At 42.8% G+C, this 18300-nt stretch overlaps 1 pseudogene; it reads right to left on the bottom strand.

Moving 5' to 3' along the window:
* Window positions 1-17847, bottom strand: part of LOC117076435 — a 105668-nt pseudogene extending 87821 nt beyond the window's left edge.
* Window positions 17848-18300: the final 453 nt, after the last annotated feature.

The raw sequence follows: 18300 nt of genomic DNA, 5'->3' as shown, positions 1-18300 counted from the left end.
CCTTGGCGAGATCTTAATCCAGAGAGAAGTCAGAGTGTGTATTCTCTGGCCCCTTTGAAGTTTGGGCATTCATACCACTGGTGTTTGCCCTGGCACCCTCCCAAGCTTGAGTCTTCTCTCCCTCCTAAACCACATCCCAGCCTCCCCCTTGTGCTCAGCAATGTGGGTGAAGTGCACTTCCTGAGCAAGGTTGTAGGGCCAGCATTTCCTCTTGCTTATTCATCTATCACTAATTCATTCACTCATTTAATTACAGTTTTGAGGACCTACTATGTATAACACACACTGCTAGGCTCTGAGGATAGAACAGTGTGCAAGACCGACATGGTCTTCACTCTTAACACTATGCTTTCTGGCCAGGGAGCAAACCACAGAAAAGTAAATAAACAGAAGGTGAGAAAATTGCAGATTGTGAAAAGTTCTTTCAAGAAAGGAAAAGAACCAGGAAAAATAGCAGTAAAGAGGAAGGACTGTGACACTTATATGGGTGGTCAGAGAAGGCTTCCCCAGCAGCCAGGTGGGTGATGTGCGTGGGTGGGGTGGGTGTGGGGGGCGTTCTGGGAAGCAGGAACAACAAGTACAAGGGCAGAAGTTTGGAAAGGGCTTAGTGTATTCTGGGAGCAGCAAGAAGGCCAGAAGGGCTGGAGCCAATGAGCAAAGGGAAGGACATGAGATGGAGAGTCAGCAAGGGCTATGTCCTCATAGGATGCAACCCCCCGGTAGGAAGCTTTTTATTAGAAGATCAAGGGGAAGCAATAGAAGAAATTGAAGCTGTGATTAAGAAGGATAGTTTTGTGTATGTGTGTGTGTTGTGTGTGTGTGTGTGTGTGTGTGTATTTTAAATCACTGTAGATCAAGGAATCCTATAACTGGGTATATATCCAAAGGAAATGAAATCAGCAAGCCAAAGAGACATCTGTACCTTCATGTTTTTTTGCAGCATTATTCACCATAGCCAAGAGATGGGAATCAACCTAACTGTCCATTAGATGAATAAAGAAAATATGGTGTGAATAAAAAAGAACAGATGAACAGATAAGATGAACAGATGAAGAGATGAATAGGTAAAGAAAGTGCAGAAGAAAATGAATAGATAAAGAAAAAATATATATATATGCACACACAATACTGTTTGGCCATAAAACAGAATGAAATCCTGTCATTTGCAGCAACATGGATGGAACTGGAAGCCATTATGTTGAGTGAAATAAGCCAGGCACAGAATGACAAACACCACTTGATCTCACTCATATGTGGAATCAAAAAATGTTTATTTCATAGAAGTAGAGAGTAGAATAGTGGTTCCTAGAGGCTGGGGAGGGCTGTGGGGCGAAGGGGACTGGGAGAAGTTGATCAACAGGTACAGAGTTAGAGTTAGATGAAACAATAAGTTCTGGCGTTCTGTTACGCAGTATGGTGACTGGTGACTACAGCAAGTAACGAAGTAGTGTATATCTCAAGATAGGTAGAGGATAAGATTTTAAATGTTGTCACTACAAAGAAGTGATAAGAGATTAAAGTGAGAAATATGGTAATTACCCCAATCTGATCATTATACAACACATTCATGCATTGAAATATCACACTGTACCCTATAAAATGTACAATTAGTATGTGTCAAACATAAACAAAAAAGGAATTATAAAAAAAAATTTTTAATTGTAAAAATGTACTGTAGCTGCTGAATGGAGAGTGGATTAAGGGGGTAAGAGTTAAAAAGGGAAGATCAGCAAAAGAGAGTACTGTGATTGTCCAGGGGAAAGAGGATGATAGCCTGGACTAGAAGGGTGAGGATGGAATTGGACTGATTAGAAATCAACTCAAGTAGAACCAACAGGACTTGGTGGTGAATTGGGACACAAAGGAAGAGTGAGACATCCAAGGTAAGTGCTGGGTATTTTACTCAAGCAGCTGGGTAGTAGATGGTGCCACTTTCTGATATGGGAAAACCTAGAGGAAAGAATATGTCTTAGCAAAACAGTGACTAGGGACATGGCAGCTTTGGGGAAGAAAAATGGGATTCAAGTCATCATGGCTTCCCTGGGTGGGTTCTTTACCCAACCCCACCCTTCCCTCCAGTCAGACAGGGTGTTTCCCTGTCCTTCAATGTACCTGGGCTAAGCTCTCCACCTTGAATGTGCTTCCCCTTCTTGCCCTCTCCTGAGAAGCCTCTTCCCTCCCTTCTTCACCACCCAATGCACCTTCCCAGCACTGTCTCTCCTGGGTGGGGAGGAAATCTATAGGTCCTTATGCATGTTGGTGCTGCCTCCCCTTGCTTCTCAACCCTCAGCTATCAGAACTTAGGTAAAACCATTCCGAGATCTGGCAGTGCAGGATGGAGAAGGAGAGAAAGAAACCAGGGCCAGTAGAAAAGGCTTCCAAAACCACAATCACATGCAGAGTGCCTTAGGATCCCAATGGGTATGGAAAAGTCCAGCCCTAGAACTGAGGGATCCAAACTGGTTGATGAAGCCAATGTCAAGACACAGCATCCTTGTGGATTTGAGTGACAGTTTTATTGGGAAAAGGACACTAGCTATCAGCCACATGGACAGGGGATGGGGTCCAACCCCAACGGAAGAGGAAAAGGGACAAGCAAGAACTGAACAGGGCCTATAGCTAGCATCATTATCAATAGCGGAAATTTGAAAGCTTCTCCTATAAATTCAGGAACAAGGCAAAAATGTCCATTCTCACTACCTCTGTTCAACACTGTACTGAAAGTCCCAGCCAGAGCAGTTAGACAAGAAAAAGAAATAAAAGGGATCCAAATTGGAAAGGAAGAAGTGAAATTATCTCTGTTTGCAGACAATATGACCTTATATATAGAAAATCTTAAAGACTTCACCAAAAAACTGTTAGAACTAATAAACAAATTCAGTAAATTTGCAGGATACAAAATCAACATACAAAAATTAGTAGGATTTCTATACACAATAATCAACTACCTGAAAAACATACCAAGAAAAAAAATCCCATTTACAATAGCATCAAAAATTAAAATATTTAGAAAAAATTTAACCAAAGGGACAAAAAAATTATACACTGAAAACTATAAAACATGGAAGAAGGAAATTGAAGACACAAATAAATGGAAATATATCCCATGTTCATGGATTGGAAGAATTAATGTTGTTATAATGTCCCAAAGTGACCTACAGATTCAATACAATTCCTATCAAAATGCCATTTTTCACAGAAATAGAAAAAAAAATCTAAAATTCATATGGAATCACAAATGATCCCAAATACCCAAAGAAAGCAGTCTTTATCAAAAAGAACAAAGCTGGAGGCATCACACTATCTGTCTCAAAATCTACTGCAATGATATAGTAACCAAAAAATCAATGGTATTGGTACAAATACAGACATATAGACCCATGGAACAGAGGACCCAGAAATAAACGATGCATTTACAGTCAACTGATCTTTGAGAAAGGTACCAAGAACACACAATGGAGAAAGGACAGTGTCTTCAATAAATAATGTTGGGAAAACTTGATATCCACATGCAGAGGAATAAAACTAGACTCTTATCTCACCCCATATACAAAAATCAACTCAAAATGGAAAAAAGACTTAAATGTAAGACTTGAAACTGTAAAACTACTAGAAGAAAACATTGGGAAAAGCTTCTTAACATTGGCCTGGGCAAATAATTTTTGGATATCACCCCAAAAGCACAGGCAAGAAAAGTAAACACAGACAAATGGGACTGCATTAAACAAAAAAGCTTCAGCATAGCAAAGGAAATAATCAACAGAGTGAAGAGACAGCCTACAGAATGAGAGAAAATATTTGTGAACCACATATTTGATGAAGGGTTAATATCCAAAATACATAAGGAACTCAAACAACTTAATAGCAAAATATAATAATAATAGTAACCTGATTGTAAATGGGCAAATGATCTGAATAGACATCTCTCAAAAGAAGATATGTATACAGTCAACAAGTATATTTAAAAATGTTAAACATTACAATCATCAAGGAAATGCAAATCAAAACCACAATGAGGTATCATCTTACTCCAGTTATAATGACTATTATCAAAAAGTCAAAGAATAACAAATGTTAGCAAGGATATGCAGAAAGGGAAACTCTTATGCACTGTTGGTGGGACTGTAAACTAGCACAGCCATTATGGAAAACAGTATAGCAATTCCTCAAAAAACTAGAAATAGCCAGGTACAGTGGCTCATACCTGTAATCCTAGCACTTTGGAAGCCTGAGGCAGGAGGACTGCTTGAGGCCAGAAGCTGAAGATCAGTCTAGGCAATATTGCAAGCCCCTATTTTTACAAAAAAAAAAAAACACTAAACTAAACTAAACTAAAAATAGAACTACCATATGATCCAGCCACACTACTGGGCATATATTCAAAGGAAATGAAATCAGTATGCTAAAGAAATATCTGCACTTTCATGGCCAGACGCAGTAGTTCATGCCTGTAATTCCAGCACTTTGGGAGGCCGAGGTGGGCAGATCACCTTAGGTCGGGAGTCCAAGACTAACCTGACCAACATGGAGAAACCCCATTTCTACTAACAATGCAAAATTAGCCGCGCATGGTGGCACATGCCTGTAATCCCAGCTACTAGGGAGGCTGAGGCAGAAGAATCGCTTGAACCTGGGAGGCGGAGGTTGCGTGAGCCGAGATCGTGCCATTGCACTCCAGCCTGGGCAACAAGAGCAGAACTCCATCTCAAAAAAAAAAAAAAAAAGAAAAGAAAAGAAAAAAGAAATATCTGCACTTCCTTGTTTATTGCAGCACTATACGTAATAGCCAAAATATAGAATCAACCTGTGTCCATCTACAGATGAATGAATAAAGAAACCAGTACATATACACAATGGAATACTGGAAATGGAAGTAAGCCAGACACACAAAGATAAATACTGCATGTTCTCATTCATATGTGGAAGCAAAAAAAAGTTGATATCATAGAAGTAGAGAGTAGAATAGTGATTACTAAGGCTGGAAAGGGTAGAGGGGAGAGGGAATAGAGAGAGGTTGGCTAACGATTACAAAATTACAAGCCAGGTAGGAGGAATACGTTCTAGTGTTCTATAGCACCAGAGAATAACTATAGTTAATAACAATTTATTGCATAGTTGCAAATAGCTAGAAGAGAGGATTTTGAATGTTCCCAACACAAGGAAATGATAAATATCCGAGTTGATGGATTTGCTAATTACCTTCATTTATTACACATTGTACACAGGTATCAAAATAACATACTGCACTTTATAAATATGTACAATTATATGTCAACTAACATTTTTTAATTAAAAATAAATAAATAAAAACAACAAATACAAGGAAAAAAAAGACATTCAAGTGGCCAATAGGCATATTAAAATGTTCAGCATTGCTAATCATCAGGAAAATACAAATTAAAACCACAAAAAGATATCATCTAACACCCTTTAGGATGGCTATTAGCAAAAAGATAAGAAATAACATGATATGTTGAAAACGTGGAGAAAAGGGAACTCTTGCACACTGTTACTGCATGGAGGTTCCTCAAACAATTAAAAATGGAACGACCATATGATCCAGCAATCCCACTTCTGGGTATATATCCAAAGCAAACGAAATTAGTATGTTGAAGGGATAGCTGCACTCTCATGTTTATTACAGCATTATTCACAATAGCCAAATTAGAAAATCAGCCCAAGTGTCTATCAATGGATAAAGAAAATGTGGTACATATACATAATGGAATACTATTCAACTTTTAAAAAGAAGGAAATTCTGTCATTTTCAAAAACATGGATAAACATGGAGGACATTCTGCTAAGTGAAATAAGCCAGGTACAGAACGACAAATATTGCATGATACCATTTATATGTGGAACCTAAAAAAGTTAAATTCAAAAACAGAGAGTAAATGGTGCTTGCCAGGAGCTGGGGGAGGGGAGTTTGGGGAGATACTGGTGAAGAATACAAAATTTCAGTTAGATAGAAGGAGTAAGTTTAGGAGGTCTTTTATACAACCTGGTGATTATAGTTAATAACAATATATTATGTACTTGAAAATTGCTAAGAGAGTACATGTTACATGTTTTTGCTACAAAAAAGGGTAAGTATGTGATAGAATAGGTATGTTAATTAGCTTTATTCAGTTATTCTACATTGTATACATGTATTAAAATATCATGTGTATATTTATACCATAAATATATAAAATTTTATTTGCCAATTAAAAAAATAAAAAACAAACTACAAAACAAAAGAGCTGGACAGAGAATTAGAGACTGGGGCCCGAGTCCAGATACAAAGAGTGGGGCAGTGCAGCAGAAGACAGTTATGCGGTCTCACCTGTCTGCCATGGGTCCATGTCCCCAGGCCACAATAAAGCCAGACTCTCCACCAGATGTATTTAAGCTCTCTACACAGCAAAAGTTGCTGCCTAGGTGTTAGAAGGAGAACACCACACCCAAATGGCTTAAGCAGTGGCCACAGATAAGAATTCAGAGGCCTCTCTCCTGCCTAGCCAGACTGGGCTCCTCACTTTCCCACTGCTTCCTTTAAATGGACCATTCAGGCATTTTCCCAGGAACTTGACGTGACCCAGATCCTATTCTTTTATGTATGGTGCTAGTTGCCATGCTCTCCCCTCACCCTGCCTGCCGTCTCTTTCTCTCTTTCTACCTGACTCTTCATTCCTGCCTCTCCTGACCCAGGGATGGAGGCTGCCCTCCTGATCACTGTGCTGTTCTCTCCCAGGAAAATGTTTGCACTTGTTTCCTATTGTGATGATGTATTGACTTTATGCCTTCCATCTGAAGAACCAGGGGCTGTCCCCTGGCCGAGTTTCTCTGGGACACTGGGAGAACACAAGGTCAGGCTCCCAGCATGAGGGCAATAGTCAGGCATAAACTAGACACAGCTTGGACAAGAGCCACAAGGGCATCTGCCAGTATAAACAAGTTCCCCAAGTGAGGAACACCCCCCCGATCCGGTTGCAGGTTGAACTAGGCATTAGGCTATCCACCAGGTAAAAGAAGTATCCCTCGAAAGGCACACAGTAAATACCCATGTTCAGCTCCTTTTCATTTCCTGTTAGGGCAGATTGCTAGCTGCTCTGGGACTGGAAGCCCAGTTTAGCTGGGAGCTGTCAAAACACCACCTCGCACCATCTATTGTTCCGGGCAGCAACTTCCTGTCATGGTCATAGCAACCATTTGAGGGAAACATGAGCAGCAGGGCCATTTTACCTATGTGGACACTGAGACTCAGACAGGTTTTATAAATCTACCTGGAGGTTCAAAGCTGGTATGTGGTAGAATAGGGAAAGAATCCCAGGCGTGTCACAGTTCAGAATCCACCCTTTCCACCATAGCGCCTCGCCTTGGCTGAGCTTAGCTCAACGTCCACTGTGTAGGCTGAGGCATTAGTGCTGATGCTCATGGGGCCCTTGAGAACAGTTGAGCCAGGCAGCAGGCAGCTCACCCTTCAACCTGCTCTGTGGTCTTGGCACAATCTCCACCCAGTTCCTTCTGTGGTCTGCAGTTGGGGAGCCTATCAAAGCCCTGGGTCCTCCAACTCCTAAATCCCTAAATCCTATCTACTGCCTTATAGCATAGAAAGGATATGCTAAGCACTTTGATAAGACTTCAGGACAAATTCCCACCCCAGAACCATCTCTCGTGAGGCATGCTTCTGTCCTGCCTCGGTCCTTCGCATTCTTTCTCACGTCTACAGGAGCTATGTCTTATACCTCAGACTAGTACTTTGCACAATCTTTTACCTGATAGCACATCTTAAAAATGATGACACTGGTACAGCTTGCAAGAAGAGATTTGTCCAGCCACACTATGGTTGAGAAGCTCTGCCCCAGACACCTAAATGGAGACTAGTTATGGATTCATCACTGTAACCACCCCATTTTTGGTTCTACTCTTTGCCTTATTGGGGACAGAATCCAAGTGGCCCAGCTTTACATTCTGACATACACCACCCACCTCCTACACTGTGCACTGGAAACTGTGTCTGCCTCCCACCCCTCTCTACTTCCACCCCCACCATTTCCTTTGAATCAGAGACCATTTGATGCTTTATGTATGTAAAATGTCTAGCATGTGTCTGCCACATGGGTAAGCATTCAAAACATGCTAGCCTAGTCCCCCTCTGTCCTATCCTAACATAAGTAGCAGGAAAGTAACTAAATCATATGGCAACACTATATCCCAGATTTTCTCGGACAACCCCAAATTTAAATGCAGTCATGTACCACGTAACGAGATCTCAGTCAATGACAGACCACATATACAATGGGGATCCCATGAGATTAGAAAACCATGTTTTAACTGTGCCTTTTCTATGGTTAGGTATGCTTACACACACAAATACTTACCATTGTGCTTCAGTCACCTACAGTATTCAGTATAGTAACATGCTGTACAGGTTAGTAGCCTAGGAGAATAGGCTATATGTAGCCTCGGGAAGTAGTAGGCTATACCATGGAGATTTGCATAAGTACCCTTTATGATATTTACACAAAGACAAAAATCACCCAACAACACATTTTTTAGAACATATTCCTATTGTTAACATGACACATGACAGTAATTTTATCTTTTTCAAAAGGGTATTATTTTCAATGTATAATTACATGAAATTTAATTTCTAAAGGAAGATTTCTGCAGATATTGTGGCAGGCAGAATTCTAAGATGGCACCAAGAATTTCTGCTCCCTACTCCTGAGTATTCCCTGTCTAATCCCAGGTCTGTGTATATGATGGATTTTACTCTAATAATAAGGTTGTGTTATATGGCTCAGTTGACCGTAAGACAGGAAGATTTTCCAAGTGGGCCTGACCCTATCACAGCAGCCTTTTAAGGCTGGGGGTTTTCTCTGGCTAGTTGCAGAAAAAGTCAGAGAGTCAAAGTCTAAGAAGGATTCAATGTGCCATTGCTGGATGGAAAATGAAGAGGGCCATGTGGTAAGGATTATAGGTAGCCTCTGGGAACTGAGAACTGATCCAGACAAGAACACCACCTGATCAACACCTTAGTTTCAGCCTTGTAACACCCCGAACCAAGAGCTTAGCAACAGCCTACGAGGCTTTTGACTGACAGGCCTGTGAGCTCAGTGAGAATTTTAAGCTGCTAAATCTGTGATGATTTGTTACATAGCAAAACAAATGAATACAGGGATAAAATAACTTATAAATGATATTCAATATTTTATTACATAAAGTAAGTTCACCACTTTTAAGTGGCTAGGTCAATGAGTTTTAACAAATTTATTAGGTTGTGCAACCACTCTCTCAATCAAATATAAAGCATTGCCATCACTCCACAAGTTTCCTTGAGGGGCACAAAGGAACTTTTGGAGTGATGGCAATCAGTTCTCTCCCTCAATCCTTGGTCCCTAAGCTACCTACCTATTTTCTGTTTCTATCCCTTTCTGCCTTTTCTAGACTCTATATAAGTGGAACACAGTATATGTAACCTTTTGTGTCTGATTTCTTTCACTTCACATCATGATTTGAGATTCATCTGTGTTGTTGTTGTGTGTGTGTGTTAGGCTATTCTTGCATTGCTATAAAGAAATACCTGAGAATGGGTAATTTATAAGAAAAGAGGTTTGGCCAGGCACAGTGACTTATGCTTGTAATCACAGCACTTAGGGAGGCCAAAGTGGGCAGATTGCTTGAGATCTGGAGTTCAAGACCAGCCTGGCCAACATGGCGAAATGCCATCTCTATAAAAAATGCAAACATTAGCCAGGAGTGCTGGTGTGCATTTACAGTCCCAGCTACTTAGTGGGCTAAGGTGGGAGGATTGCTTGAGCCTGAGAGGTCGAGGATGCAGTGAACCATGTTCATGCCACTGCACTCCAGCCTGGGTGACAAAGTGTCTCAAAAAAAGAAAAGAGGTTTAATTGGCTTACAGTTCTGCAGAGTGTAGAGGAAATAGTGTCGGCATCTGCTTCTAGGGAGGCCTCAGGAAGCTTGTACTTATGGCAGAAGGCAAAGTGGGAAAAGGCACTTCACACGGTGAGAGCAGAAGCAAAAGAGAATGGGATCAGGGGCTGGGGAGGTGCCACACACTTTTAAATGACCAGATCTCTCAAGAACTCACTATCATGAAGACAGCACCAAGCCATGAGGGTCCCACCCCCACGATCTAAACATGTCCCACTAGGCCTCACCTCTAGCACTGGGGATTACAATTCAACATGAGATTTGGGTGGGGACAAATATCCAAACTATATCATTCCATCACTGGCACCTCCCAAATCTCATGTCCTTCTCACAATGCAGAATACAATCATGACTTCCCAATAGTCTCCCTACGTTTTAACTCACTTAGCATCAATTCAAAAGTCCAAAGTCCGAAGTCTCATCTGAAGCAAGGCAAGTCCCTTCCACCTATAAGCCTGTAAAATCAAAAACAAATTCATTACTTTGAAGATACAAGCGGGGTACAGGCATTGATAAACATTCCAAAAGAGATGTTTGGCCAAAAAAAAAGGTGCTATAGGTCCCATACAAGTTTGAAACCCAGCAGGGCAGTCGTGAAGTCTTAAAGCTCCAAAATAATCTCCTTTGACTCCATGTCTCACATCCAAGGCACACTGGTACAAGGGTTGGGCTCCCAAGGTCTTGGGCAGCTCTGTCCCTGTGGTTTTTCAAGGTTCAGTCCCTGTGGCTGCCCTCACAGGCTGTTGAGTGCCTGGGGCTTTTCCAGGTGCAGGGTGCAAGTTGCCAGTGGATCTACCATTCTGGGGTCTTGAGGATGGTGGCATCCTTCTCACAGCTCCACTAAGCAGCACCCCGGTGGTGACTCTGTTGGGGGAGTTTCAACTCCATATTTCCTGTCTGCACTGCCCTAGTAGAGGTTCTCTGTGGGGGCTCCACCCTTGCAGCAGGCTTCTGCCTGGGCACCCAGGCTTTTCAATATCTCTCCTGGAATCTAGGTGGAGGCTGCCAAGCCTCCTTAACTCCTGCATTCTGTGCATCTGCAGGCTTAACACCATGTGGAATTCACCAAAGCTTATAATTTGCATTCTCCAAAGTGGCAGTTTCAGCTGTACCTAGGCCCCTGCCCCTTTGAGCCCCGGCTGGAGCTGGAGTGGCAGGGATGTGGGAAGCAGTGTCCTGAGGCTGCTCAGAGAAGCAGGGCCCTGAGTCTGGCCCATGAAATCACTTTTCCTTTACAGACCTGGGAGGGGCTTCCTCTTAGATCTCTGAAATGCCTTCCAGGCTTTTTTCCCATTGTCTTGGGTATTAACACTTGGCTCCTTTTTAGTTATTCAAATATTTCTAATAAGTGTTTGTTCCATGGCCTGCCTGTATTCCCCTCCCCAGAAAAGTCTTTTCCTTCTTTACCACATGGCTAAGCTGCAAATTTTCCAAACTTTTATGCTCTGCTTCCTGTTTAAATATAAATTCCAACTTTAAGTCATTTCTTTGCTCCCACATCTGATGCTAAGCTGTTAGAAGTAGCCAGGCAAACTCTTGAATGCTTTGCTGCTTAGCAATTTCTTCCACCAGATACCCTAAATCATCACTCTGAAGCTCAACCTTCCACAGGTCCCTAGGGCATAAACATAATGCAGCCAAGCTCTTTGCTAAGGCATAACAAGGGAGGCCTTTACCCCAGTTCCCAATAAGTTCCTCATTTCCATCTGAGACCTCATCAACCTGGACTTCACTGTCCACATCGCTACAGCATTTTGATCACAACCACTTAATTAGTCTCTAGGAAGTTCCAAACTTCTCTTATCTTCCTGTTTTCTTCTGAGCCCTCCAAACTCTTCCAACCTCTGCCTACTATCCAGTTCCAAAGTCACTTCCACATTTTTATGTATTTTTATAGCAATGTCCCACTCCTCAGTACCAATTTTCTGTATTGGGTCATTCTAGCATTGCTATAAAGAAATACTTGAGACTGGGTAATTTATAAAGAAAAGAGGTTTAGTTAGCTCATAGCTCTGCAGGCTTTACAGGAGGCATGGTGCTGGCATCTGCTTGGCTTCTGGTGAAGCCTCAGTGAGCTTTGAATAATGGCAGAAGGTGAGTGGGAGCAGGCATGTCACATGGCAAAAGCAGGAGCAAGCACATGTGCTCGTGTGTGAGAGAAAGAGAGAGAGAGAGAGAGAAAGAGAAAGAGAAAGAGAGATAGAGGGAAAGAGAAAGAGAGAGAGTGTGTGTGGGAAAAGAAGAGGTGCGACACACTCTTAAATGACCAGATCTTGTGAGAACTCATTATCACAAAGACAGCACCAAGCCATGAGGAATCTGTCCCCATGATCCAGATACCACACCCCAGGCCCCATGTCCACCACTGGGGATTACAATTCAACATGAGATTTGGGCTGGGACAATTATCTAAACTATATCAACGTGTCTGTAGTTCATTATTTTATTGTGAAGTAATATTTCATTGCATTATTATAATTTGTTTATTCCCCTGTTGATATACATTTGGACTGTTTCCTATTGTTGGCAATTATAAATAAATGCTCTGAGCATTTGCATAAAAGTCTTTGGTGTGGATGTCTAAGTAAACATGTAACTGTGAAATTGCTGGATTCTATGATGTGTGTATTAAACTTATGAGAAACTGTCAAACTGTTTTCCAAAGTGACTGTTTCAATTTGCATTCCCATCAGAAAAATATGAGAGTTTCTGTTGCTCCATGTTCTCATCAATGCTTTGTATTGTCAGATTTTTAAAATTTTATATATTTTTGAACTTTGCAGCAGGTTTTTATTTTTGTTTTATATCTATTACAGAGTTTGAAACCTAAAGAACTACATTTTCTCTTCACATTTAGATGTGTATATAAATACCATTTGTCTGGACTCAGCACACTGAATGCCATGGTTTCCTGGCCTAAGTCTGCCCTGAAATCAAGCTGTGTCTGTCTACCCAGGGGCCCTGAGAACATGGAAAATAGACAGAGTTTATAGTTATTAGGGGAAAAAAAACAAAGCAGATGAATTTGCAAAGAAAAACCAGTGAGGAGAAGGATTTGCTTAATCTTCCAAGGATCCATAGCTGGTAACCCAAGCCATTCTTGAGGGATATCCAGTCTCTTGAGTGGCTGGGACTCCATACCCCATTTCCTTCTTTAATAGGTCAATCAAAGGCAGTTCCTACAAAAGCTGGCTAAAAAAGCCAATACTCAACTCCAGAGTCTGAGAGTTCATGAAGATATGGGCTCTTTTTATATTATTATTATTTTTTTCTTGAGATGGAGTCTTGCCCTGTCTCCCAGGCTACAGTGCAGTGGCGCAATCTTGGCTCTATAATCTGTGTAGTTCAGCTCCAAAAAACAGGGCTCCTGGAAGATGGCTTTCATGGAAGAGTTGATGGAGTAGATCTATGGGGTCTACGTAAGGGGGAACACAAAGGGTCCCTGAAAACTAAGATCAACACCTGCTCTCTGGGGAGCCATTTGTATTCCCTGACCCAGGTAACAAGGCTGGCCAGCCTGTGGGTGGAACCCCTGTGGTTCTATCTGAAGGTTGCAGCCAACATCAAGGCCAGGCAGTCACTGGAGTCAGCTGGGTCTGAAGGCAGACTTCTAAGACCAGAGACCCTGTTAGTACTAAAGATGATGATTTGGGGGTGGGATGCCTGGAGGGGTTGGCACCATTCAAAAAAGCATTTGAACACATCAACCAAGAAAAAGGCTCCTTGTCCCTCTAATCTATATCTAGATACCCCCAACCAGAGATCTTAAAAAGGATAGATCAGCCATATGCCAACATGCCAGGATTCCAAAAGCATTCCTCAACTAATTAGGGTATTCCCTATAGCAGACTGGGGTAGAGGGCTCCATCCTGGCAATAACCAGAAAGCCTTACCTCACTTAGGCCAGGGTCTGGAATCCAGATGGAGACTGCCCACAAACAGTGGCTCTCAAGCCTGGGCTAAGTAAATAATATTTTGTTTCATTACATGGCCAAAGGAGAGGAGCACATGTAAAAGATGATATTATTGCCTCTGTGGGCTGAAAGAACTTCACCTGTTGGTTGAAAGGGGATTAAAGGAAGATAACGGGAAAAGCCGGTCTGGGGAAGACACAAATGAAAGCTCTCGGAGGCCACTTTTCTCTGATGAGAAATCTATCCTCACATTGTGCCCCTAGTAGACTTTAGCCTTTGGAGTTCTTAGGGAAAACTGGCTTTGAGCAGCAGCCAGATGACCAAAAAAATTTTTCATCTGGTACAGGACCCGGAGGTGAAGTCAAAGTAGATTTTGGAGGAACAGCTAGGCAAGCAGGATGTGTCTTACACTAAGAATGTCTTACACTAAGAATCTGGCCCCAATAACAGGGACTTACCTGTTACTTGAGATGCACAAAGTAGATCCTACTAAACTGCCCTTTGGATGAGAACAATGGGTAGAGGTTGGGTGGGGGAGGCCTTTTTATGGAACTGTAAGAGAATGGTTTTGTAATGGAGGTAGCAGGCCTAGTGAAAAAAAGATTCTGTCCCCCTGCCTTCCTGGGAGATTGCGGGTTGGTAGCCATCATTCCCAAGCTGATGAGTGGCATCTGACTCACCAAAGTGGTACAACATGGGTGTGCTTTTTCAGGGACAATTGCCAGCCTTAAACCATCCTCCTCAGAAAATGGCTTTGAAGTGGGACCACAGCACCAGGAGAGGGCAAATTCAAGACCAATGGCCAACAATAAGTACCTGAACTTTAGGTTTATAAGCAGAGGGGCATGGATTTCACCAGCGCCAAAAGGAGATGTGTAGCAGTAGGAGCAAGAATGGCACTGTTTCAGAGGAAGGAAAAGCGGAGCTTGGAGCAGGATGCCTCTGACTACCCACAGTGGGGAGGTGGGGGTGCAACAGACTGTGCCTTCAGCTCCACAGCTGGTCTACACCAACTTCCTCTACTCACATCCAAACAGGTGGCTTTACTCTCATATGTAATCCACCCAGAGGCACGGGCAAGCCACTGAGGCAATGCACCACCATAATTTAAACAGAAAGAAAAAACATCTGGATTATAATTGTCACAAGGAGGGGAAAACCCAAACCAGGTACAAGGATCCCAACAGGGAAGATAACCAATAGCTAAAAAAAAAAAAAAAAAAAAAAAAAAAAAAAAGCAGGCTACTAAGTTTAAGTTTCAGTGATAATAGATAAGAAATAGGAGAGGCAGCCACAGGTGATCAGTTATGTGGACAATGGCCATTGAGATTCAATTTGTGAAAACAAACTGCTTCTGGGTTTCCTGGTACAAGCAGGATGGTCAGCATTAAAGACAGAGCAGCAGACTTCACCAGGCCCTGAGCTCATCCTTGTTCCCTTCAGGCCCTGGGACAATCAGGCCACACCGACCTGCTTTATGAAGGTTCCAGAGCTGAGGGTTGGTCCCAGGTGGTGGTCCAGAATCCAAGCAGAGAGGAAAAGGACCAAGCTCAGACCTCCTGAGTGAGCTTAGATAGAGGGAGACACATCTCTTTTTGGTCTTCCTCACAGTATCCTACTTACAGAAATTACAGACAGTTCTTCCTCTTGAGACCAATTAAGATTGACCTACCTAATATATAGAATATTTAAAAATACAGAACTTTTTGACATTCTCTCCTTTGGAAGTAAAATATACATGACCCAACTATAGAAGAGGAAGAAGAAGAAAAGCCAAAGACAGGGATCCCTGGCCATCCCAATACACGACACTCTCACTCCAACCTACTCTACAACTTATAGGTCACCAGAGCAAAGACTTTCTCCTCAGGAGAAAGGAACGACCGCAGCCCCCTGTCTCAGGCTTAGCAGAAAATACAGCCATCTCAGAAGTTCTCTCAACCTGGAGGGGGAATTTTCAAGTAAACAAATGAAGTTGGGTTGCACCATTTGGAAGGTGAGTAGGAAAAATGGGATCAGAAGCTACCTGTGGGAAGCCCCATGTGAAGTCCTGTGCTCGTCCCCTGCACTCCCACTCGTGTACTTGGGACCCTCCAGGAGAGTGAGGAGGATCTCCCAAACTAGAGGTCTGAGCAAAGAGTCAGAGGGAGGGAGGGACTTTTGTTTCATGGTAGCCTTCCCATCAGCCTCTAGTCCCAGGCAATGCTGATGGCTGGGTTTACTAAAACCAGGAACTCATGGCTCTTGGGAAGAGCAATCTTAATAAAAGGAAAACGTGCAAAAGAAAAAAAATTAAATAACCCAATCCAAGCATACAAGATTAATATTCTGTCAGAGCAAAAACACTTTGTTTTGGATTTCTTCTTTCCTCTCCCACCTCCCACCTCTGGAATATACTGTCTGCTCAAGTACCCAAGATAAGAGTTAGATCAATCAGGGCAGAGGACTGGGAAGAATGAAAAAAGACAAAAAGGAAGGAGGTCACCACTGAAGAAAAAAAGAAAAATTTTAAAAGGTGCAAATTGATTACGTTAGTCCTCCTTTGTCTACCCCAGGCTCCTGGGTTAAAGATATGTGTGCAGCCAAAATATAGTGTAAGGAGGAAAAACCCAGCAAGTCCCCTTCTTAAGGTCTTCTCTACACTGTTTATTCTAGTTAGCCATTTGTCTAACCTTTTTTCAAGGTTTTTAGCTTCCTTGCGATGGGTTAGAAGATGTTCCTTTGGCTCGGAGAAGTTTGTTATTACTGACATTCTGAAGCCTACTTCTGTCGACTCCTCAAAGTGATTCTCTGTCCAGCTTTTTACTGTTGCCGGTGAGGAGCTGCAATCCTTTGGAGGAGAAGAGGCACTCTGGTTTTTAGAATGTTCAGCTTTTCGCCAGCAGTAACATTTGAAATAGCCCAGCAAGCTTCCTTCCGGATTGACTCCTTGGGACTCCTCAGCAAGTGGAGAAGGTAAGGTGGGGCTGAACAGTTAAGAATGACCTGGGCCTGGATGTCATCCCCAGTGACGATGTCACCCATGACTCTCAGAGCAGGAGAAGCCATTTTGTAATCATTGTGCATCGGCAACTCTACCAATCTCTGGAAGACTGCAGAGTCTATGACTGCCTGGATCTTCTCATTGGGGCCATCAGACAGGTAAGAAAGGGCCCAGCAAGCTTTGCCAGCAAGTCCCAGTCGCTGCTGAAGAGTAGGCGAGACAGCACAGGCAAACAGGGAGAGATCTTTGCAAACTCTGGGGGTGGGCTCTTCCCTTGGCAGAGATTTGACAGGGTCCAGACTGCATTCCGTGTCATCGTCAGTCGTGTGGACTCGGTAAGGAATATTAACAAAGGATTAAGGATGGAACAGTTCAAGACGTAATCTTGGCAAACAGAGCTATCTCCAGCTATGTTTCCCAGTGCCCAGACTGCCTGTCCTGTTCCTGAACATCCTTGAAGTCTGAATTAAGCAGCTCTATGAAAATGTGGACAGCCCCAGCTTCAATGACAATTTTGGTCTGCTGAGAGGTTCCAAGAGGCAATATTTGTTAGGGCCCAGGCAGCTTCAAAATGTAATGTACAATTCTCATTTCTCTTCAGAAACTCCACAAACCCATCCACCACTCTTGGAGTGTTGATAACTTCATCTATTGGAGGACTAGGCTCTTTGGAGAGCAGTTTCCAGAATTTCTGTGTGGTCGCTAACCACAGGTCAGAATCACCAGAAAAGAGCATCTCCACCATCTCTCTTGTGATCACACTCTCCCTAGTAGTAGGGCTCACCTAGGAGTCCATGAGAAGACTATCCAACATGGCAACTTCTTCATTAATCAGCTCCACATTTCTCCGTTTAAAAAATCTTGCACGTGTTTTGCTTCATTACTTCAGGGTTAGAGCATTGTTCTTAGAGCTCTTCATTTGATAATTGCCTTTCCCTGGGCTTGCCCTGGTCTCCATCGCGGCTGCGCTCGCTCACACTTGGCGGCAGAAGTGGTGGCAGCTTCAGCGCCAGCTTCTGCAGACAATATGGCGGATCTGCAAACAGGTTTGTTGTTGTTGTTGTTTTTAAGACGTAGTCTCGGTCTGTCGCCCAAGCTGGAGTGCAGTGGCGCGATCTCTGCAGCGAGATTTTTAAAAATTTTAACCAATCATATGAGTTGTAAGTAGTATCCCGTGAGGTTGTTTTGTTTTGTTTTTGAGACAGTCTTGCTCTGTCGCCCAGGCTAGAGTGCAGTGGAGCAGTCTTGGCTCACTGCAACCTCCGCCTCCCAGGTTCAAGCAATTCTCGTGCCTCAGCCTCCCGAGTACCTGGGATTACAGACATGCACAATCACGCCTGGCTAATTTTTGTATTTTTCATGGAGACGGGGTTTCACTGTTTGGTCAGGCTGGTCTCGAACTCCTGACCTCAGGGGATCCGCATGCCTTGGCCTTCCAGAGTGCTGGGATTACAGGCATGAGCC

This window comes from Trachypithecus francoisi, unplaced genomic scaffold (genome assembly GCF_009764315.1).
Source record: "Trachypithecus francoisi isolate TF-2019V2 unplaced genomic scaffold, Tfra_2.0 Lachesis_group5, whole genome shotgun sequence".
Lineage (NCBI taxonomy): Eukaryota > Metazoa > Chordata > Mammalia > Primates > Cercopithecidae > Trachypithecus > Trachypithecus francoisi.
This window is presented reverse-complemented; position numbering and strand designations above follow the sequence as displayed.